Source organism: Erinaceus europaeus, chromosome 10, assembly GCF_950295315.1.
Source record: "Erinaceus europaeus chromosome 10, mEriEur2.1, whole genome shotgun sequence".
NCBI classification, from domain to species: domain Eukaryota; kingdom Metazoa; phylum Chordata; class Mammalia; order Eulipotyphla; family Erinaceidae; genus Erinaceus; species Erinaceus europaeus.
This window is the reverse complement of record NC_080171.1, coordinates 2,293,301-2,317,575: the sequence shown is the minus strand read 5'-3', so window position 1 is coordinate 2,317,575 and position 24,275 is coordinate 2,293,301.

Below are 24,275 nucleotides of genomic sequence, written 5' to 3'. Positions count from 1 at the left end.
CTCTCCCCTTCCTTCTCAATTCCTCTCTTCTCTGTCCAGAAAAGAACAAAAGAAATGGCCGCCAGGAGCAGTGGACTTGTCACTTGGGCACCGAGCCCCGGTGGTGACCCTGGTGGCAGTTAGATAGAGCCAGTAGCTGGGAGCCGGGCGGTAGCGCAGCGGGTTAAGCGCAGGTGGCGCAAAGCACAAGGACCGGCGTAAGGATCCCGGTTCGAGCATCCAGCTCCCCACCTGCAGGGGGGTCGCTTCACAAGCGGTGAAGCAGGTCTGCAGGTGTCTGTCTTTCTCTCCCCCTCTCTGTCTTCCCCTCCTCTCTCCATTTCTCTCTGTCCTACCCAACAACGACACCAACAATAATAAGAACTACAAGAATAAAACAATAAGGGCAACAAAAGGGGAAATAAAAAAAAGGCCAGTAGCTGTGGAGATGCTGAGTGTAGCTGCACCCTCAGTTTCTCAGCCTTGCTGAGGTGTGTGTGCCACTCTGCCCTTGTCATCTGCACGGATCATGCTATCACAGCACACGTGTCCACCACTGAACGTGTCATGTGCACAGACCATGATGTCACAGCACAGGTCTCACCACTGAACGTGTCATGTGCACAGACCATGATGTCACAGCACAGGTCTCACCACTGAACGTGTCATGTGCACAGATCATGATGTCACAGCACACGCGTCCACCACTGAACGTGTCATGTGCACAGACCATGATGTCACAGCACAGGTCTCACCACTGAACGTGTCATGTGCACAGATCATGATGTCACAGCACACGTGTCCACCACTGAACGTGTCATGTGCACAGATCATGATGTCACAGCACAGGTCTCACCACTGAACGTGTCATGTGCACAGACCATGATGTCACAGCACAGGACTCACCACTGAAGGTGTCATGTGGACAGATCATGATGTCACAGCATAGTCTCCACCACTTGAGAGCAACTCATTTATGATTTGAGGTCCTGAGCGCTAGCATATCTGGTAGAGCACACGTGTCACAGTGCCCAAGGACCCGAGTTCAAGCCTCCAGACCCCACCTGCAGGGGGAGCATCATGAGCATGAAGCAGGTCTGCAGGTGTCTTTCTGTTTCTCTCCATGTTCCCTCCCTTCTTACCCCTCTCTATCCAAAATAAATAAATTAAATAGAAAATTACTGTTTGATGATACATTTTACTGGCTGGCTTAATTTAATACACGTTTTAGATGCCGTTCTTATGGGCCTGTTCTCAGAAAGTCTCCTAGACTGCTTGGCCACCTCTTTGTTTCGCTTTCTGTGAGTTCCTGTGTTTCGATTCTCCACACTCCACACGAGAGTGCCCGGCACGCCCCCAGTGAAGGGCGTTTTCTCTGCAAGCCCGCTCAGCCTGCTACCGAAAGCCCTCTGGGAACTGTGCGGATGTCACAGCGAGAGAGCGGCCTGAGCGTAAGCTGGGGGCACGCGGGGCAGCGCACTGCCTCTGGGCACCGCACACTGTGGACCCGCAGGAGAAGTGTAAGACTTTGGCTGTGCCGGCCACACATGCGGCTCCGTTTAGCTGACTCCCTCCACCCCCACGTGAAAAACGAACTGACACGAGTGAGAAGTTGAGTGAGGTCCTCCCCTGTTAGAAAGTAAGTCCTGGCGTCACACGGGTAGAGGCTTATTTCTCAAGACGTCCTCACTGCGTGCAGCTGGTGGCTGTGGCGTGAGGAGTCACTTCCACGACATGAAGGTTTAGACTGAAAATGCAGGCAGGGCGCGTAATGCGTCGTCGTCTCCTCAGAGTCTCAGGGCTCTGCAGAACACAAGTCAAAAGCAGGTGCCATTTCAGCAGATCAGTAGATGCCTTCCTTTCTTTTTTCCCTCCAGTGTTCTCGCTGGGGCTCGGGGGCCATTGTTTCCATTTTATTGGATAGGACAGAGAAAAATTGAGAGGAGAGGAAAAATTGGGAGGGAGAGATAGAGAGGAAGAGATAGAAAGAGAGACACCTGCAGACCTGCATCACTGCTTGTGAAATGACCCTCTGCTGGTGGGGAGCCGGGGGCTCAAACTGGGATCCTTGCACCGGTGCTTGTGCCTAGTACTGTGTGTGCTCAGTGTACTACCATCAGTCAGCCCCCATGTAGGTCGGGTGCTTGTGCCTAGTACTGTGTGTGCTCAGTGTACTACCATCAGTCAGCCCCCATGTAGGTCGGGTGCTTGTGCCTAGTACTGTGTGTGCTCAGTGTATTACCATCAGTCAGCCCCCATGTAGGTCAGGTGCTTGTGCCTAGTACTGTGTGTGCTCAGTGTACTACCATCAGTCAGCCCCCATGTAGGTCAGGTGCTTGTGCCTAGTACTGTGTGTGCTCAGTGTACTACCATCAGTCAGCCCCCATGTAGGTCGGGTGCTTGTGCCTAGTACTGTGTGTGCTCAGTGTACTACCATCGATCAGCCCCCATGTAGGTCGGGTGCTTGTGCCTAGTACTGTGTGTGCTCAGTGTACTACCATCAGTCAGCCCCCATGTAGGTCAGGTGCTTGTGCCTAGTACTGTGTGTGCTCAGTGTACTACCATCAGTCAGCCCCGATGTAGGTCAGGTGCTTGTGCCTAGTACTGTGTATGCTCAGTGTACTACCATCGGTCAGCCCCCATGTAGGTCGGGTGCTTGTGCCTAGTACTGTGTGTGCTCAGTGTACTACCATCAGTCAGCCCCCATGTAGGTCAGGTGCTTGTGCCTAGTACTGTGTGTGCTCAGTGTACTACCATCGATCAGCCCCCATGTGGGTCGGGTGCTTGTGCCTAGTACTGTGTATGCTCAGTGTACTACCATCAGTCAGCCCCCATGTAGGTCGGGTGCTTGTGCCTAGTACTGTGTGTGCTCAGTGTACTACCATCAGTCAGCCCCCATGTAGGTCAGGTGCTTGTGCTTAGTACTGTGTATGCTCTGTGTACTATCGGTCAGCCCCCATGTAGGTCAGGTGCTTGTGCCTAGTACTGTGTATGCTCAGTGTACTACCATCGGTCAGCCCCCATGTAGGTCGGGTGCTTGTGCCTAGTACTGTGTGTGCTCAGTGTACTACCGGTCAGCCCCCATGTAGGTCGGGTGCTTGTGCCTAGTACTGTGTGTGCTCAGTGTACTACCATCGATCAGCCCCCATGTAGGTCGGGTGCTTGTGCCTAGTACTGTGTATGCTCAGTGTACTACCATCGATCAGCCCCCATGTAGGTCGGGTGCTTGTGCCTAGTACTGTGTATGCTCAGTGTACTACCATCAGTCAGCCCCCATGTAGGTCAGGTGCTTGTGCCTAGTACTGTGTGTGCTCAGTGTACTACCATCAGTCAGCCCCCATGTAGGTCGGGTGCTTGTGCCTAGTACTGTGTGTGCTCAGTGTACTACCATCGATCAGCCCCCATGTAGGTCGGGTGCTTGTGCCTAGTACTGTGTATGCTCAGTGTACTACCATCGATCAGCCCCCATGTAGGTCGGGTGCTTGTGCCTAGTACTGTGTATGCTCAGTGTACTACCATCGATCAGCCCCCATGTAGGTCGGGTGCTTGTGCCTAGTACTGTGTATGCTCAGTGTACTACCATCAGTCAGCCCCCATGTAGGTCAGGTGCTTGTGCCTAGTACTGTGTGTGCTCAGTGTACTACCATCGATCAGCCCCCATGTAGGTCGGGTGCTTGTGCCTAGTACTGTGTGTGCTCAGTGTATTACCATCAGTCAGCCCCCATGTAGGTCAGGTGCTTGTGCTTAGTACTGTGTATGCTCTGTGTACTATCGGTCAGCCCCCATGTAGGTCAGGTGCTTGTGCCTAGTACTGTGTATGCTCAGTGTACTACCATCGGTCAGCCCCCATGTAGGTCAGGTGCTTGTGCTTAGTACTGTGTATGCTCTGTGTACTATCGGTCAGCCCCCCATGTAGATCAGTAGATACCTTTTCTTGATTTTAGTGACTTCCATCTTTGGCACCTCACAGAAACCCCCCCACCCCCTATGGTGATGAAACTTGTCCTGTAGGTGCCAGACATGGGCAGCTTGGCAGAGAGTGTCTGACTCTATAGACTCCACTGAGGGCAGAGTTGGCGAGAGTCTGCTCAGACCTGTGGGAGTGGAAGCAGCAGTTCTGTCCATGGCAGCTGAGCTCAGGTCAACAGTGCACTAGTTATCTCTGTTGCTTCATGACAGGTCATCTCAAGGTTAGTGGTTTCAAAGCATACACATTAATTTTTAAATCATCTTTATTTGTTGGGTAGAGACGGTCTGAAAATGAGAGTGGAGGGGAGATAGAGAGGGAGAGACAGAGAGACACCTTCAGCCTTGCTTCACCACACACAAAGCTTTCCCCCTGCAGGTAGGGACCAGGGGCTCGAACCTGGGTCCTTGCACATTGTAACACGTGTGTGTGCTCAACCAGGAAACACGTCATCGCACAGTGTCTGTACACTAGGCTTAGCTGCCTGTTCTCTGTAACATACCAGGTGTTAAGAGGCTGAAGCTATGGGTCTGTGCCGTGTGGCACTGTGGTCTCCTCTGAAAGCCTTTTGGGGGAGGATGTTGTCGGCATAGTTCAGCTGTTGGCCACTGGCTGGAAGCTACGTTTCAGTGGTGGCTCTTAGTAGCTACCTTAGAGTCGGCTCACCATCAGGAGAGTTTTCCTGGTCGGGGAGTTAAAGTGACATTTTCCTATAAGGAGTGTCATTTGTGTTTATCACTGAAAAATATTTCTGAAAGGTTTCAAGGGAAAATTATATTTTTGAAGAAGTTATGATGTCCTGGTGGAAATTGTCTATATTTTATTTTTCTCATCTTTTCCTCAAATTGTCATTTTTCTTTTTCCCTCAAAGATTGTTTACTTTTTTATCTTATGTTTTTGTTTTTATTTCTTTTTTTTTTTTTTGGATAGAGACAGAGAAATTTAGATGGGAGGAGGAGTTAGAGAGGGACAGAGAAAGGAAGATATCGATTGCACTGCTTCACCACTCATGAAGCTTGACCCTTGCAGGTGGGGACTGGAGCGCTGAATCTGGGTCCTTGCTTACGGTACGTGCACTCAACCAGATGGGCCATCAAAGGGACAGTAATCGTAGAGGTTAGAGCACATGCACATATACACGCACATGCACGCGCGCACACACACATATACACACGCGCGCGCACACACACACACTTTTGCTGCCACTGGTTTTGGTTACCAGAAGTACTAAACTAATGACTCTGTCATACATTGATCCCAAGTGTCTCGAGACCTGGACAGGATGTGACAAAATGTGAAGGACAAGGGCTGTCCTGAGGGCCTTGCTTTCCGTAGTCCCCATGGCGTGTCTTCTAAGTGTGCACACAAGAGTCTGTGTTCTGTGCTGACTTTTGCTAGAGTCTAACCGTGTTTTCTCTCTAACGCCTGGCATGGTGACTGCTGTTCTGTATCTGAACACAGAGGCCATTGGAAGTCCTAGCACGCAGTCAGAGCAGCAGCCTCTGCTGCAGGGTCTCTGAGTACCACATGCCACCTAGAGCCTGCCCAGGTCAGAACCATGAGTAGAACCTTTTGGAGTCAACCTGGGGACAGAGAGTGGTGAGTTAAAAGAAGGAAAGGTTAGGAGGGGAAGGCTAGAGGAAGAAGATCTGGATATATATTTTAAATTTTATTAGCGATTTAATAATAATTAACAAGGTTGTGGATATTTTAAAAGATAACACACCTCTGAACCAAAGGGAGGTCATAGAGGTAGTTCTTAAAAAAAGGTAGGATGAATATGCAGCGATCTCACTTGTAGGTGGAACTTCAGAGACAAGAACAGAACAGGGAAACTGGGTGTGGTGTCCTGCACGGAAGCCAAGGACTGTGAGAAAGAAGGGCAGGCAGGGGCTTGGGGCTCTGAGGGCCTGGTGCGTGATGATGGGGCACAGCCTCAGCTGGAGGGAGAGCTGTGCAGATGCCTTTTGTGGTGAGGCAGGAAGTTTTACCCATGTGTCAACACCTGGACTGTCAGCCGTTAAGTCTCCAATAAAATGATTCAAATAGTTTCTTTACAGGCTGGGGGTGTGTGTGAATTACCTGCCAACACCCAAGTCCAGTGGACAGGCAATTGCAGAAGCCAGAACTCCCACCTTCTGCTCCCCGTAAAGAATTTTGGTCCATACTCCCAGAGGGGGAGAAATGTCAGGGGAAGATGCCCAGAGGGCTCCGATTAACAAGGCTGTGGAAGTTTTAACAGATACGATGCCACACCTCTGAGCTGGACTTGGAGAGAGAAGAGGAAGAAAGGAAGGTCAATAGAAGTAGTAACAGCGGCTTAGAAAGGGACAGAAGGCAGGGCCAGAGAAACTGGGCAAATACATAAATACAGAGAAATACATAGAGAAATGACAGGTAGCCCATATCTTGGGAGAACTACTGCAGTTTCCAGTGGAAGGAATGTGGACACAGAATTCTGGTGATGGGAATGGTATGGAATTATACTCCTGCTATCTCATAATTTTATAAATCAATATTAAATCATAACATTTATTAAATAATTATTAAATAAATTTATTAAATAATACATTTTTTAAAAAGTTAGTTTACATTAGAATTACCTGGGGGAGGGGTCCGGTTGGTAACACAGTGGGTTAAGTGCACATGGCATGCAGCACAAGGACCAGCGTAACCATCTGGGTTCGAGCCCAGGCTCACCACATACAGGGGGGGTCACTTCACAGGCGGTGAAGCAGGTCTGCAGGTGTCTGTCTTTCTCTCCCCCTCTCTGTCTTCCCCTCCTCTCTTCATGTCTCTCTGTCCTATCAACAACAATAGCAATGACAACAACAACAATAAGGGCAACAAAAGGGCAAAAATAGTGTCCAGGAGCAGTGGATTCAGAGTGCAGGCACCGAGCCCCAGCAGTGACCCTGGAGGCGAAAAAAAGAATTACCTGGGGGAACTTTTTTTTTTGTTTGTTTTTTTGTTTTAAACCAGAGCACTGACCAGCTGTGGCTTATGATGGTGCAGGGGATTGAACCTGGGACTCTGGAACCTCAGGCATGAGAGTGTCTTCATATAACCATTATGTTATCTATCCCCATGAAAGTTTTTTTCTTTTTCAGTTCAACTATTCTGTCTCCCCAGATATACGGCCTGGGAATATTCATTTGTAGACAGCATTTCACACAACTCAGATGCTTTCGGTCCACAAAGCTCCACTTAAAAATAATGAAATCTTTGGAAAATGACATTTAAACCATCACAGCTCCCTCAGGAATCCATGTACCACTTATATTTTGTCTTATTGATTTTACATACATCATCACAAACACAATACAATCTAATGTTGGCCAGAGGTAGGGATGATCACAGAGTTCATTAGATGAAGAAAGCCTGGCGGATTAATTTGGTCTTTCATCTACTCCGTCCAAAGAGCACTGATTCATTTCTTTCTGTTTTTCCATTCATTCAGGAACATAGCCACCTATGAATGAATGAAAGCTGTAGTCTTTGACAGGAGACAAATAATGCCAGTGTTGACAGCCAGACAATGTCTTTTCTGTGCCTCTAAGTCCCATACACGGTAGCCTTGCTGTTCTCTCTGAGGAAAAACAGGCCCAAGTTTTGGGATTACAAAGACTCAGAGAGGAAGTTTGTGACGTGATGTAGGATAAAGGAACAAGGAGCACAAGCATGAGGAGAAGGTCGCGTGCAAGGAGACTGCCGTCTGTGAACGTTTCCTGCAGGTTTATGAGACAAGACACGATCATATTCTAATGAGTGAAGAGGAGGAAGTTGGACACTTGTCTTTCCATTTCTAGGGGGTGGTGGGTGAAACTGGTTATGGGAAATGATTAAATTACATTCTTATATATTTCATCTTCTACTTGTTGTCCAGGGACCTATATTTTTGTGGAGGGGTGGGATAGGAAGAGCAGTGTGCTGGCTTCCTCTTGCTTGTCACAGTCTTTGTCCGGCTCTCTTAGCTACTGTAATCACCCAGCAGCAGCATTTAAGTGAGAGTTTTAGGAATTACTGAACGCAGAAAAGGACAACTCCGTGACTCCTTCTATGTGAACTAAGCTTCGCAAATCCTGCTCTCCCCCAGCAAACCACCTGTCCTGCCCAAGGTTTGTGAGGTACTTAGCTGGGTTCTTAGAGGCCACATGCAGGGTGCTGGTTGCTAAGGACGGGGGACATGGGTGGGCAGCCACTGCCTGAATGGAGCCAGACTTCAGCTGGGAAAGATGAAAAGGCTCTGAAGATACGTGATAGCAGCTGCCGAATGGCCGAACGTGAATGCACTTACTGCCTCGGAGCGGTACACGTCACGTGGCTAAAATGACTAATTCTTTGTTAGGCTTATTTCACCCCAGTTTTAACTGAACTGGGAAAAAAAAAACTTGACAGAACATCCAAGATGTGACCGGGTGGTGGCTCAGCTGGTTAAGTGCATATGTCACAATGTGCAAGGACCCAGGTTTGAACCCCCAGTCCCCACCTGCAGGGGGAAAGCTTTGCAAGTGGTGAAGCAGGGCTGTTGGTGTCTCTCAGACTCTGTCCCTCTCTGTCTCCCCTTCCCTCTCGATTCCTGGCTGCGTCAAATAAAGAAAGAAAATAGAATCCAGGCTGCCTCCAGAAACCTCAAGGTGCGGTGTCCTGGGAGCTAATCATCCTTATGGTGCGGACTTTATGATTTTATTCCAAGGGGAATTTTGAAGGTGCCCACTGTACTGCAGAGTCCCAGGGAAGCAGGAATGAGCTGATTACCTTACCAGCATGTAGCAAAGATACATCTTTGGAAAGAGAGGCAGTCGTGTGGCAAGAGTGTCACACTCGAGGGCTCTGGGTGACGTGTCCGGTGGTAAGGCAGAGTGTTGGTGTAGGAGGCTGGGACTCCCTGCACCTGAGCCCTGGGAAGGTGTTCGTTTCTGAATGTTCATTTAGAATCTGTTTGGCCTCTTTTAATTTACTTTGTCTGACGAGCAGTGAGCATTCAAATGGGAGAGTGGCACGTATCCATCTTGAACTTACTCGTACCCATAGGGGACGCACTGAAGGGCTCGGCACAGAGACTGCTTTGTCGATGTTCCGGGTCTTTTGGAGAACAAGCCAGCAGCTCAAGTTGCTTCCTTTGCTAGTTCCTTCGGCTGCCCAAGGAGAGAATCCTGTGATCAGCCATTCTAGCTGCCTGGCAGCTAGTGTGCATTGTGCCCAAGTGAGAAAAACCAAGTGTGTGTTCCACAGTGACTGACTTGGTTATTCTTTCTCAGTGAATTTAAAGTCAGGTGTTTTTTTTTTTGTCTTTGTTGGATATGTTATAGTAATCTGTTATTTTGGTGATAGACCGTGACACAGTACCCAGACCCGTGTAGATGACAGAGTACCTCACCTGGACCTGGGCCTGGACCCCCCCCTCCGGCCCTTGGCTCCTCCTCTCTGTCTCCCGCCGGCCGGCTGTCCCTGTGCCGGCCGGCTGTCCCCTCTGGCTTATGTGTGAAATCTGACTCTGGGTCACACTTGTCGCTGCTGGTTCTTGCTCTGGTTGAGTGGGGTTGGTTGACTCTCGCCCACTCTCACCCGGTGGCAGTAGTGGGGAGAATGGACCGTGGTTTTCTGGTCTCACGACTTACTTCTACCAAGTGGTGGATTATCCTGAATGTGCAGTGTGGCTCCTGTCACCTTTTGGGATGGCTTACCTGAGAACTGGCATTGTGTGCGGCACTTGGTACTTCTCTCTCTCAGACTAATATTCAGAGCCTTTTTCCCACTTTTAAAACCTTGGTAAATTTTTGTATGCACATGTTCTGGGTCTGCAGATGTTAAAATTGTCGTGACTGCCCCAGGGACTCGGAGTGGTGGAGAGGGCACTGGCACTCAGGGTCCCATAGTAGAGACAGACTTGGATCGTGGTGGGAGAGGTGCAGATGCCCAGCACAGGAAGATAGATTGTATTCACGTGCCAACTGTTTCACAAAACTTTATTGCCGCTGGTAAAGTGATCTGGAACAAATGATAGGGACCCAAGACACTTGTACTGTTAAATTGTAAAAGTGGTCATGCCCTCGAATCAAATACAACTGAATTCTGGGAATTCTATGGCGAGTTCTAATTTCCTGTAATAGCTGAATAAGTCTCTCTCCAAGATTTATACATTGAAGGTTAATATAAAGAAATGACACAAACAAACAAAACAAAACAAAATACATCTTAGATTCTGGCAATAGACTAGTAGTTACCAGAGGGGGAGAGGTATGAGGTGGATACAGTTATATAATGATGTGATACAGATGACTGTTAAAATATAAAACCTTACAACTGAAACTTTTTTCTAAGTTTTACTAGATAGGACAGAGAGAAATGGAGAGAGAGTGGAGAGATAGAGAGGGGGGGAAATAGAGACACCTGCAGCCCTGCTTTGCTGCTCGCGAAACTGACCCCCAGCAGGTGTGGAGTGGGTGCTCGAACCCTCGTCCTCAAGCTTGACATTATGTGTGCTTAACCGATGTGCCATTTGCCTGCCCCTCCCCCCCAAGCTTTTTTTTTTTTTTTTTTTTTTTTAAGCTAAGGAGAGGAAATGAACTCTCTCTTGTCAATATGGGCCTCAGAAAATCCAAGTGAAGAGGAGCATTCTGGGGATCCAGAAGGAAAGGCTGCAGGCCAGCTCAGCTGGTACAGCTCCCAGCAGACCCCTGGCTCTGGCCTCGGCACCACCCTGAGCACCTGGGGCGGGGAGGCTCACGGGTAGCCAGCCCATCACCGCTCTGCTGCCTGTCCTCTCCTTGCTGTCTCTTTCTGGAATGAAAAGAAGGAAAGTCAGCCTGGAAGCCATGGAATCACACATGCATTAAACCCTGGAACTGTAAAAACAAAACAAAAAGAAATTCAGAAAAAAAAAATCTATCAGGAAGTCGCATGCACTGATACCTCTTCAAAAGAGAGCGATGAGTTACATGTTGGTTTGTTTTCCGTCAGCTGATGTCTGCCCTTTCTCTCTCCTTTCACTCAGTGGCAGAGATTTAACTAGAGGGTTTTACAGAAGTGCAGTGCCACTGAGTCACTTACATGGCCCAACTTTTTCTTTTCTTTCCTTGAATGAGGGGAGAGTGAGAGCAAGAGCCAGAGAAGACACAGCAGAGCTAGAGCAAGAGCGAATCCCTCTCCACAGCCCACTGCCCTTTGGTGCCTGCTCTGTGTCAGCTGTGAATTGAACCCAGAGTCGTGCAGTGAGTCGAGAGCTCACGTGATGAACCTGACCCACCTTCTGGGCTCTTGATGAATGTTCTTCAGAAATACCAGCATCTACACTTCTTACACTTCTTCACTTGTGTTGCCTGTCACTATCACTTCCTCTGACTTGCTTCAGAATTGGTGTCCATTCTCAGCTTATAAATATAAATTAGTTTTTGAAAAATAAGCAAGTAGATTTCACCCCTGGACCTTATTATTATTATTTTTTTTTGCCTCCAGGGTTATTGCTGGGGCTCAGTACCTGCACCATGAATCCACTGCTCCTGGAGGCCATTTTTTTATCCGTTTTGTTGCCCTTCTTGTAGCCTTGTTGTGGTTATTGTTGTTGTTGATGTCCTTTGTTGTTGGATAGGACAGAGAGAAATGGAGAGAGGAGGGGAAGACAGGAAGAGAGAAAGACAGACACCTGCAGACCTGCTTCACCGCCTGTGAAATGACTCCCCTGCAGGTGGGGAGCTGGGGGCTCAAACTGGCATCCTTACGCGCTGGTCCTTGGGCTTTGCGCCAGTGCGCTTAACCTGCTGCTCTACTGCCCAACCCCCTCCCCTGGACCTTATAACTAGGTTATAAGTTCTCTTAAAAGCTAGCAATGCGGGTACCTGTACCTGTTAGTTTATTTTTTACTTTTTTATTAGTCATTTAATAATGATTAACAAGATTGTAAAATAACAAGGGTACAATTCCGCACAGTTCCCACCACCAGAGTTCCGTTTCCCATCCCCTTCATTGGAAGCTTCCCTATTCTTTATCCCTCTGGGAATATGGATCCAAATTCTTTTTGGGGTGCAGAGGGTGGAAGGTCAGATAGTTTTTACAAATAATCCCCAAAATATGTGCTTATATGAATGTGATCTTCAAATTAAAACTCAAAATATGATTTTAAATGTTGACTGTAAACATTTTATTTTATTTTATTTTGCTTAAAGCTAAACACCAAAAAGCTTAACTTCAAGGTTCATTAGTATTCTTGGCTACCATATTAGAAAGTCAAATAGAAACATACACTTTTAAACATATTGGAATGTATTACATGTTTTACTAGTTTACTTTTTTAGATTACTTACTCGGAAATGTTGACTTATCACATTGTTGCTGGTTATGAGAGCCATGTCGGTGGTCTTGGGGAGGTGGGAGGGTGGGTACACGTAACTTCAGTGTGGGTGGTGTTAAACTGTACACTGTTGTCTTAGAACCTTGTAACAAACTTAATAACAAATAAAAAGTATTTGATAAATTAAAACTGTTGCTGGGAGTTTTGATATATGATCATATAGAGGCATTGAAAATATCTTTTGATATTTGTATTTGCAATGACTGAAAAGTCAAGGGACTCAATAAATTTGAGAACAACTTTGGCTCTTCTGTTTATGCTGATCCTGGCTATGTAGATATCCAAATGCAGATATAATATATGCAATTTTTAGTACCACGGCTTTTGTGACTTTTTTTTTTAAGATAGAAGGTCAGACTCAGAGAGGGAGAGTGGGAGAGAGGGAAGAGACACTTCAGTACTTAACCAGTTGTGAAACTTGTACTCTGCGAGGTGTGCCTCTGTGGTTACTGGTGGGTAGAAGCGGGGTCCTTGCACATGGTGCAGTGAGCACTCTCCTGGCGCAGCTAGCTCACATGCATGTTTATATGAAAAACCTAACTAATTTAAATAAAGCATCACAGTAAAATTTCCCAGGAGCTTCCTTTAACGAGCTAAAGCTCTCTGTGCCAACACACAGTGCGAGTCCCAAAGACAAGACAAAACAGGGTGTATGTCTGTCTTCCAACAATAGGACTGACTTCTTTCTTTTTAATTTTACATATTTATAAGCATCACTGACACAGCACTCCCAAACCAAACTATTAGAAAGTATTGGAGAAGCTAAAACAAGGGTAAGGTTGACTCTGAAGGGTGAAGTTGATCTCAGAAACCTCAGAACCTCTCCCTGTCCTCCTTTGGAAATTCCTGTTTCCATGGAGAACACTTAGGGACTAAAGCTGTCTTAAAGCTCCTCTTTCTTTCCTCCTTTCTCTCTCTCTCTCTCTCTTGCATTTTACCCCTTAATCAGAGCACCACTTAGCTCTGGCTTACGGTGGTGCAAGGGACTGAACCTGGAACTTTGGAGCTTCAGGTATGAAAGTCTGTTTGCATAACCAATATGTTACCTACCCCTGCCCTTAAGTCTCCCTTTTCCATCCCAAAAGTCTCTGGTGTTGAGATTTCAGACACTGTGACGAGTCTTGGGAGACATATTTGGCTCCCAAGAAGTCTTTAAGGTAGCGCCACCTTTTAGATTAAGTATTAAGGCTGCCCTGTCAAAGGGCAGATGGGCAGATCAACTACAGCATCACGAAAATCTCAGGACTCTCCCCTCAGGCCACCTGCTGCCATGCTGTTTGTAGTTTTGGGCTTTGACTTCCTGCACTACAAAGCGAAACCATTCTAGAGTGTGTTGCCTTTCAGTTTGTGTCGTATGCTTTACATTGGTTTGTTCTAGCCCTCCCCCGCCAAAAGAATTGGATGAGTCCTGTTAATTTCGCGGGCCTGCTTGGCCCCGCCCAAAGGAACCCAGAGAGAGGGTTCCTGAGTCCGAGAGTGACAGAGTTCCAGAGTTCCTGAGTTCGAGAGTTTCAGGGTTTCAGAGTAAGAGAGAGTGCTTGCGCCGCTGCAAAGAGACAGCAGAGTTCTGTTTGGTGATTAGTTTGTCTTAGTTTATGAATCGTTGTTCCTGAATAAAGAAATACAGCTTCCCTGCCCAGCCATTGTCTCCGCATCTCTGTTACCCACCAGTGAAGCTAGACCGGCCAGCAAGAGCCGTCCGAAAATTTTAACAACAAGTTTGCTTGTGGCAAGGAAAGCTGTTTGCCTGAGTCGGTCCTGTGGGAGCCAGGTGCAGACTGCCAGCTCTCAGCAGTGTAGAGGAGAGGACACGGGACTAGGGCACAGACTGAGGCCAGACCAGCAAACAGGAGGAAGCACAAAGAAAACCAGTAGACATGGGTACTCTCACGAGTGGCTGAATCAGAGTACAAGGAAGTGGAGTTATTATGTGTTTTTGATTACCTTGTCGAGGAATGCTCACTTAGAGAATTATTGTTGTCAAGGAGGTGTGCTCACATATCCCCAATGCCTCACCAAACCATCCTTCTCCTTGAGCCCTAATTCCCCTACCACTCCCTCACCTGCCCTTCTCTTCGTCCACACTGGAGGCAGGAATGTGGACTGCAGCACATTTGGAAAGCTGTACGGGCCGGGCAGTAGCACAGAGAGTTAAGTGCACATGGCGCAAAGCGCAAGGACTGGTGTAAGGATCCCGGTTTGAGCCCCCGGCTCCTCACCTGCAGGGGTGTCTTTTCACGGGCAGTGAAGCAATTCTGCAGGTGTCTGTCTTTCTCTCCCCTTCTCTGTCTTCCCCTTCTCTCGATTTCTCTCTGTCCTATCCAACAACAACAACAATGGCAACAATAATGACAAAAGCGAGGGCAACAAAATGGGACAAAATGGCCTCCAGGAGTAGTGGATAGTGCAGGCACTGAGCCCCAGAAATAACCTTGGAGCCAAAAAAATAAGAAAGAAAGAAAGCTGTACAGTACATTCTTAGATCAGAACAGTAACCCCTAGTAGCATGATAACAATTAAAAAGTTAAATAAAGAATGACAATGCCTATGATCTACTAATACCCCTCCTGGGCATGTATGCAAAGGACATGGCAGTGCTAATTTGAAAGGATCTGGGCCCCCATGTTCATAACTGCATTATTGACTTTTTATCTACTGGATAGAGAGAGCTGAAATCAAGAGGGAAAGGGTATGGGACTATGTGAAAGGTTGGTAGAGCTTAGGGGGAGCTCTCCCATCCTTGGATGAAGGTCTGGAAAGACACCCCACTTGTTAGCCTCTCTCCTTATAGAGATGAGCCAGGAGGGAAAAGTCTCCCAGACTCAGTTTCTCCTTGTTAGTCTCTCAAGCTCACAGAAAGCCTACAAACCTCTCACACTTAGTTCCCCCTGCTAGCAGGCCAAATGGCTGCCTGATTGAGGGTTCACTCAAAGTTCATGATAGTCCTTCAAAGTTCACACGTTCACTATAAGTTCACCTTTTGATCATATAGGAGAACACACTCTGTCATACATCCCTGCCAGTACCCGGCAGTGAGACCCCATATTCTATTTCCTTGTGTTCTGTGATATCTGTGATTTACATCTATCTTTGTTTTTCTCCTTCTCTACCTCACCTTACTGGTTTAACCCTTATGCTTTTCTCAGATATCTTTAGATAATTAACTTGCCTGCAACATGGAAACTTAATTGTCTTGACTTTATGTATCTCATCAGTTCTTGTCATACCAACCCCCTACCATAGGGGCAGGCTGACCTTTAAGAAACCTGTAATTTCTGACATATGTGAAAAATGTTCTTTGTTTAACTCAGTAAAAGAGCCTGTACCCTTCTCCAAATAAATGGATGTTCGTACCAGAATATCTCCAGATGCCTCTTTCTAATTCATGCAGCCACTAGAGCTGGTGAGGGAGGGTCAGAGGCTTACCCCCCCCCCAGTTGGAGCCACTCCATGTGAGCACCAGCAAAAGGGGAGATAGAGAGGGAGAGAGACAGAGAGACACTTGCAGCCCGGCTTCACTACTCATGAGGCTTCCTCTCTGTAGGTGAGGACCAGGGTCTCAAACCTGGGCCCTTTCACACTGTAACATGCCCTTAACCAGGTGTGCCACCACCTGACCTCTCTGAAGTATTCATACTAGTCCAAGTACAGAAGCAGCCTAAATGCCCACCAACAGATGAGTAGGCAGAACAGCTGTCCATTCAGTGGAGTACTGCTCTATAACTGAAACCGATGGCATTGTGCTCTCCAGAACAGATGCATAGAAGTGGAGGTGACACTGAGAGAAGGCAGTAAGGAAGTGGAAGACAGCGGCCAGGTGGTCCCACTGGGATGTGGCTTAGTGATAACTAACACCAATAAATTTGCCATAAATGGTGACCCAACTGTGTCTTAGATCTTGTGAGAACAGTGGTGATTATCAAAGGAATAAGGGTCACGGGACATTGGCAGTGACTTGAGCACACAGACATGAGTGTGACGGTGTACTTCTGGAAACTTAGAATTGTTGTTGGAAAAAAAATTGTTGTTGTTAAATTACCAGTCAGGTAGTTGTGCTGCAGGCCTGCCTCTACATGTTGGGTTTCCAAGGCTCACCTGAAACCATCCTCAGAGATAGTACCATCTTCCCTGAATGGAAACGAGATCAGAGGGGATTAAAGGAGTTGGGAAAGAGGCTATGAGAAGACAAGTGTTGTTCTCCATATGTTTAAGGAGGCTGCTCGCTTCAGGCATGCCAAACCTTAGTTTTTCTCTGACCTGAATCTTCTTCCCAGCCCAGCTTACTATCTATACTTGCATCAGACTCACTGGACAAGCTTTGGGGTTGTGGATAGAGACATTCTTTTCTGACTTGTTGGAAAGAAAATGATTTCACTGTACAGACAAAGAATGGTAGCTTTGTGGGCAGGCAGAGGGCCTGGCCGTGTCCCATACCTCCCTTCAGCTTTTGTTCATGGGACCTGTGCCCTTGGGGCTTGCATACAGGTAAGCATGGCTGTGAGGGAGGCAGAAGAGGAGAAGGGTGATGCACTATCCTCTCTCTCTCTCTCTCTCTCTCTCTCTTTTATCCATAGAAATTTAATTTTTATTTGGTCTTGGCTGTCAATCACACAGAAATATGAATCTGTTAATTTTTATTATAATCTATACACTTCAAAGCAATTAGAATCTGGTTGAAATGGAGAGACATCTTCACTCATGTCCCCTGCAGGTGGGAACAGGGCCCCTGTGCACTGAACTGCTGACACAGCTCCCAGAGCTCTGAAATAGACACACTGAATTTCTCAGGGTCATCTTTCTCCTTAATAAATGCCCACTGTTCCGTTTCCTTCTGAGGAGACTTTATCTTGATGATGTCTATGTGAGAGAAATAGTCACAGCAAGGCATGTACCACACCACTGAGCTCTTACCTTCTTGATACACCTTCAGTTCTTGAAAGAGACCTAATGTTCACCTTCTAGAAACTGTTGACAGTTCACTCTAGAGCTTTCCAGATAATGGATTCCAGTATAGTCAGATGAACTAAAGCCAGATGAGGACACCTCCCTGCTAAGCCAACCATCCGGATTCCCAGGGAGAACAAGACGGCCAACTTCAGTGTGAGCCTCTACCCCCTAGACTGTCTCCTTCCAGTGTACCTCCTGCTGTTCTCATCTTGCCCTGAATTTGTAGGAATGGGGTGGGGTGGATATGGAAGGATGTGTACTCAAGAAATCTTTTCTTTGAAAATAGGTCATGTTCATATTTGGCATTGTGATTTGAAACTTGATGCGTGGCATTGGCTTCGTGGAATGCAAGTAAAGCTTTTGTGGTTGGGAGGCCAAGAAACTGGTGAAAGGTTAGCATGAGCATCTCACTAAGTGATATGAGGGGGACACCTGACCTGGAGAGGAATTATGGGAGTGCCAGTAGATAAGAGGAACTGCCAAAGGTCGTGGGAGAGAAAACTTGGTGTAATTCACTGGTCCATTGAGAAGCACTGGAACAGTCTACCTAGAATGGGTTTCTAGAGGGGGAAGTGGCACCTATGTATCAGGCCTCGGCTACTGATCTTCCTAATGGTGGAAAGGTTGCCACCTAGAAATCAAGTGGTTCCCCCCCCCCTTTTTTAAGAATGTAGTTCCAGAGTTGGAAGTCAGAGTATCATGATGTACTGTAGGGCAGACTCACCCAGCCAGCCCAGTTCTTCTCTTTTTCTGACAAAGAGGAAGTGAGAAAGGACAGAAAGAACCAGGGAGATCCACACTTTGCTTTTATTGCTCTCAGGTTTGTCTAAGGCCTCAGGCATGCAAGTCATCTCCCCAGCCCTCAAGTGATTTTTCCTTGGGAGTAACTTACCTAGGTTTCTAGACTGACATATAACCCAAACTGAAATTTTTGAAGTGTCACCTGCATCATTTGTTTTCCCCTGAGTTTTCTAATTCTGTCCTTTCACACATGTCTAGAATACTGAGTTCAACTGACTTCTCAAGCATGATCTCTCTCTATGGCTATGCTATGAACAGTTTCCTGTATTTCGCAGGTCACACCTCAAGATACAAGCTCAGTCCATCCCAGAGGGACTTGATATAAGCTGCATGTTCTTGTGGCCCCTATGGAATCCCCTTGACTGCTTTGGCTCAGCTGGCCTCAGTCATTTGAGCCCAGAGGACCAGGATTGATTTTTCTCTTACCCACACATGGATTTTTCTCTTACCCTGAGTGTTGGCATTACCATTTCTTCATTTTTTTCTCCCTCCAGGGTTATTGCTGGTGCTCTGTGCCATTTTTTCTATTTTATTAGATAGGACAGAGAGAATTGGGGGGGTGGGGAGAGAGAGACCTCCTTCAATGCTTGTGAAACAATCCCCATGCAAGCGGGGAGTTAGGGGCTTGAACTAAGGGCTGGAACTAGGATCCTTGTGCTTCCTCCTGTTTTTGCTAGCGCCTTGTTCTGCACTGCAGCTCCTACTTCCCAAGCCAAGCATGACCCACCTTCGGGATCACTAAGAGTGGCTCCATTGACTGATTCCACAGGAAACTGCCTGAGGAGCAGGAATGCAGTCTGACTTGTGGGCCTCTGGATGACACTGTCCGTAGTTAGTCCTTGATTGCACACATATCCAGTGGCTAAGGCTTAGATGCCACATGTGGAAAGTAAACATGGTCTAGAGAAAGTTTACTGCTGTGAGTTACCCAGTTCTTTTTAAAAGTTTTCTCCTCATTGGATAAGAAAACGATTATCTCTGTTATCCCACATTCTGTACACATGAGTGACACCTCCTGGTCCCTTCCCCAGTACATACACAAGTGCACACTTTTGTGTGTTCAACAGCTGCAGACATAGAGGAAATATGTGTTTCTGTGGAGACCATCAGCTGTAGAGATTTTGACACCTGGTAAAAGATAGATGCAACAAAGTATGACATCTTTGAGTCTTGTCCCAGAAGAATTTTTAAAATTATTTTGGGGGGACTGGGCAGTGGTGTACTGGGTTAAGTGCATATACTACTAAGTTCAAGGACCTGCACAGGGACCCAGGTTTGAGCCCCTGCCTCCCCACCTGCAGAGGGAAAGCTTCACAAGCAGTGAAGCCTGGCTACAGATGTCTCTCTGTCTCTCTCTCCCTCTATCCCCCCTCCTCTCTCAATTTCTCTCTGTCCTGTAAAGTAAAGTGGAATAAGTGATCACCAGGAGCAGTGGATTTGTAGTGCTGGTACGGAGCCCCAGTGAAGCCCTGGAGGAAAATAAATAATAAATAAATAATTTTATGTAGTGAATGCCTACAAAGAGCCTATTGTGTATTAGTGGACATATGGGGGAAATCAGAAGTTTACATTTTTAGTAATTGATTATATTTTTACAAAATAGCATTATATCTCAAGATTAAATTCAAGTTGCCAATGTTTTCCAGTTTTTTAAAAATACATTGCTAGGGAATGAACCAAAGACTTTGCACATATATGTCACTGCTGAGCAACTGCCCTGGCCAAACTTTCTTTAATTATTTATTGTGTTTGAGAGAGAGGGGGAGAGAGAGACAGAAGAGGGGAGATTGGGAGAGAGCTTGCATGTACAAGTGGAGAAAAGAGTGAAAGACATAGAGGATAGATATGCCAGTGCAGTGGCTAGGCATCTGGTTAAGTGCACACAGTACAGAGCACAAGGACCCAGGTTTGAGCCCCTGGTCCTCACCTGCAGGGGGAAAGCTTCATGAGTGATGAAGCAAGGCTGCAGATGTCTCTGTCTCTCTTTATCTTCCCCTCCCTTCTCAGTTTTTCTTTGTGTTCAATTATATAGACATAGATAAGATATAGACAAGACATAGACATAGACAAGACATAGATATAGAAAAGATAAAGACATAGGACATAGCCAAGACACAGACATGGACATGACATAGAGATAAACATAGACAAGACATAGAAAATAGATAGACATAGATAAGACATAGACATAGATAAGACATAGACAAAGACATAAATATAAACAAGACATAGACCTAGACAGACATAGATAAGACATAGACATAGATAAGACATAGACAAAGACATAAATATAAACAAGACATAGACCTAGACAGACATAGATAAGACATAGACATAGACAAGACATAGACAAAGACATAGACAAAGACATAGACAAGACAAAGGTATAGACTAGACACAGACATAGACATAGACATGACAAGACATAGACAAAACCATAGACGTGACGAGACATAAACATAACATAGACATAAACAAAGACAAGACATAGACAAGACATAGACAAAGACATAGACAAAGATAAGACATATACAAAGACAAGACATATGCTGGGCTGAGCTTCACTGAAGGGAGACAGACGACCTGGGACTCATGGCTGGGTTGTACGCAGTATCTCTTTATTCATGCAGGACGCAGCACAATCTAAGCCAAGCTAAGCTAAAATAAAACTAAAACTAACAATGCTGTCTTTATATATACTTCCCAAGTAGGGTGTGAACAGGATGTGACATAGAGAGGATGGAGAGAAAAGTGACTGGTGAAAATCAGGGTGTGACAAGGAGGGGGTGGAGCAGGCGAGAATTCTACCACTGAACCACCAATGCCCTGGAGGGAAGGTGGTGCTTTATGTAAATGTAAAAGTGATTTGTGTAAATAGACCACAGCTTTGAGTGGGATCAAACCAATCCCTATACAGGCATACCGGTGCTTGGTTAAGCAGAAGCAAGGGGGAGCTGGCATACTACCCAACATCTCCCCCTTTCTTTTTAACTATTTGCCATAGTATCAGGAGTGCAGGGCACTTTGTGAGGCAGGGAGACTGATAAGAGGCACACCTTTTGGGGTTCTACTGTCCCTCCTTGCTCAACCTCTCCATAGAGAGAGAGACTAACAGGATTGACACACCCCTCAGGCTCAAGCCCTTCCAAGCTCAACCATATCCTCACAATTCCCCAACATCTCCCTCTTACTTAATGGCCATATATAACTGGGTCAATGTCTGTAAAAGGCTTCATCTCTGTCAGGGGAATAGCAGTGTAGGGATGAACAGAAACCTATATCATACAGGCGTTTTCAAAAGAACTGGCATACGACATGGATTAACAAAATAGGAGAGCAGCAAGAACCAGTGTGATGCCAAGGGTAGGCTTGAGGGGGGTGTTTCCTACCTCAAAGGGCAAGGCCTAGCAGGCGAAAGGGCATTTTTTGCCTCTGGGGGCATCTATTGCCTCTTGGGGCGCTTCATGCCTCTGTGGGCATCTCTTGCCTCTTGGGGCGTTTCTTGCCTCTGTGGGCATGACTTAGTAAGGAGGGGGAGTTTCCTGTCTCTGGGAACAGAGCCTGCAGGCGAGAGGTCACGGCCTATAAAGTCCCAAGGCAACTGGCTGAAGTTAGTCTTTGAGAAACACAGCAGCGTGTATCAGTAAGTCCAATGGAAGTGTCAGTCCAAAGTAGATGACCACAGAAGAAAATGCCAAGGGATGAAATGCTGCACGTCTGTCTCGATGGGGAATGTCTGCCACGGGAATTCCACTTTTCTGTTGAGAGTGAGCTTTGGAGTCTGTGAATCTGTTTCTTCAGGTCGTGCCAGGTCACATCATTGGTTTCCGGGGGTGCGTTGTAGTCATTCCATCTTGTGGGCGATGTCAGAGAACAGGAGTCCAAATGGATTTCCAGGAATTCCATTTGAGTAGATGCTTTTTCACGTGAAGACTTGACAGCTGAAATTCACTTGTCAAACAAAACTTGTAGCAGATTAGAAGTTTACTATAATTGATAACTCCATTATAATTGGAAGTCCTTTCTAGTATCATTTCAAGGTTGTTAAAACAGTTTAAACTCAATAAAATGTGGAAAGGTAAACAGAAGAACCACGGTTAGAAGCCTGAGGCATGAGAATAATTAACATAATCATTGCACTATCTGCCCCACCCATAACTCATACAGTTTTCAGGATTAAATGTTTCAGATTTATGCCAAGACGTAAAAAAAAAAAAAAATCAAAGGAGGAAAAAACAATTTTTTGGATTGTTTCTGGATGTCTCTAGAAATCATGGCTGCATCCAGCATTTTTTTTAAGTCAATGTTAAGCAAAAATTCAGTCATTCAAATCACTCTCTTATGAAATGCAACTTGAACCAGATTATCCAGATCTCACCATGTAGCATCATGAGTCCCCGGAGGGCGTCCTAGTCCAAAAAGCTCCTCAAAATTCCATTTAGGGTGCTTCTGACTGTTCCTGCAGGATTGCAGGCAACCATTTTTAAAAGAGTCTTCCCATTGAAGAAAGAATCCAATCAGTAGAGTAGAACTAACCACGTGTCTCCATTCTTGGGGACTGCCAGAGTACTTGAGAATGCTCCTCAAATTGAAGTAGTCCTTCTCAGCAGAAAACATGTGAGAAGTCCAGAAAGTCCCAGGGGAAATTTCCGTGCATATCCCAAGCTCTATGACAGTCATAAAGAACCAAATTGTGGCCTGGAGCAAAGTGTAGTCCTTCTCCTCGGGAAACATGGGAGAGGGAATCCTGAAAGTCCAAGGAGAAATCTCTGTGCATCTCCCAAGTTCTATGATCACGGCCATAAGAAACCAAAGTTTCCGGTCAGGGAACTGAAGTGTGGCCCAGAGTAAAATGTTCCAGAAACAGAGAAACTGTCTCATGATGAAACAGTAGAGGCTTTGGAAAACCTCTTCATAAGTAGAAAGGCAACCCATGGTGGATGGGTAGCCAGGTTTACTTATCTGGGGGATGGGCGGGTTAGGTCCCACATTGGTGCCGGTCCCTGTTTCAGGCGCCATTATGTCGGACTAGCTTCGCGAGTGGAGACAGACGACCAGGGACTCATGGTTGAGCTGTAGGCAGTATCTCTTTATTCATGCAGGACGCAGCACAATCTAAGCCGAGATAGACTAAAACTAACTACTATATTTAAGAACTATTCTGTCCTTATTCTGTCCTTACTGGCCAAGTAGGGTGGAAACAGGATGTGACATAGAGAGGGTGGAGAGAAAAGTGACTGGTGCAAATCAGGGTGTACTACGAGAGGAGGCAGAGCAGAAACACATCATGAACCAGTGGGGATTAAACCAATGCCCTGCAGTGTTGGTATGCTTCTAAAAACCCCTTCTGTTTCATTTGGTTTAAATCCCCCCTGCTTAACACTGCATTCTATTTACATAACCACTTCATTCTATTTACATAACCTCCGTTAACAAGCACCACCTTCCCTCCAGGGCATTGGTGGTTTAGTGGTAGAATTCTCACCTGCTCCACCCCCTCTCCTTGTCATACCCTGATTTTCACCAGTCACTTTTCTCTCCACCCTCTCTGCATCGCATCCTGTTCCCACCCTACTGGGCTAGTATATTTATAAGGACAAGATTGTAGTTTTTAGTTTAGTTTAGCTTAGCTCGGCTTAGATTGTGCTGCGTCCTGCATGAATAAAGAGATACTGTGTACAGCTCAACCATGAGTTCCTGGTCGTCTGTTACCCGCCCGTGAAGCCAGCCCGGCAAAAACAGTGGTTATGTAAATAGAATACAGTGGTTATGTAAATTGAATACAGTGTTAAGCAGGGGGTATTAAACCAATGAAACAGAAGGGGTTTTTAGAAGCAGAATTAGAAGCATACCAACAGACATAGACATAGATAAAGACATAAAGACATAGACAAGACATAGACCAAGGCATAGGCATAGGTGTGGATGTCAGTGTAGACATAGACATACATAGGCGTAGGCTTAGACAAAGGCATAGGCATGGACATAGGCATAGACAGATAGGCCAGTGCTATCCCGTCAACCCTGGAGCTTCCCCTGCTGCTGTCCATGGTGTTCCTATAGGGTGACAGGGCTTAAATCTAGAGCCCAATGTGTAGCAAGATAGATACTCTGCTGTGTAAGCCTTCTTCCAACACCTCAACTTTCCAGTGGTCCTCCTAAAAAATGTTCCAAAAATACCTTGTGTCTGTCTTTTAGGTAATGTTCCCCCTACCCCCCCTTTTTTTTGCT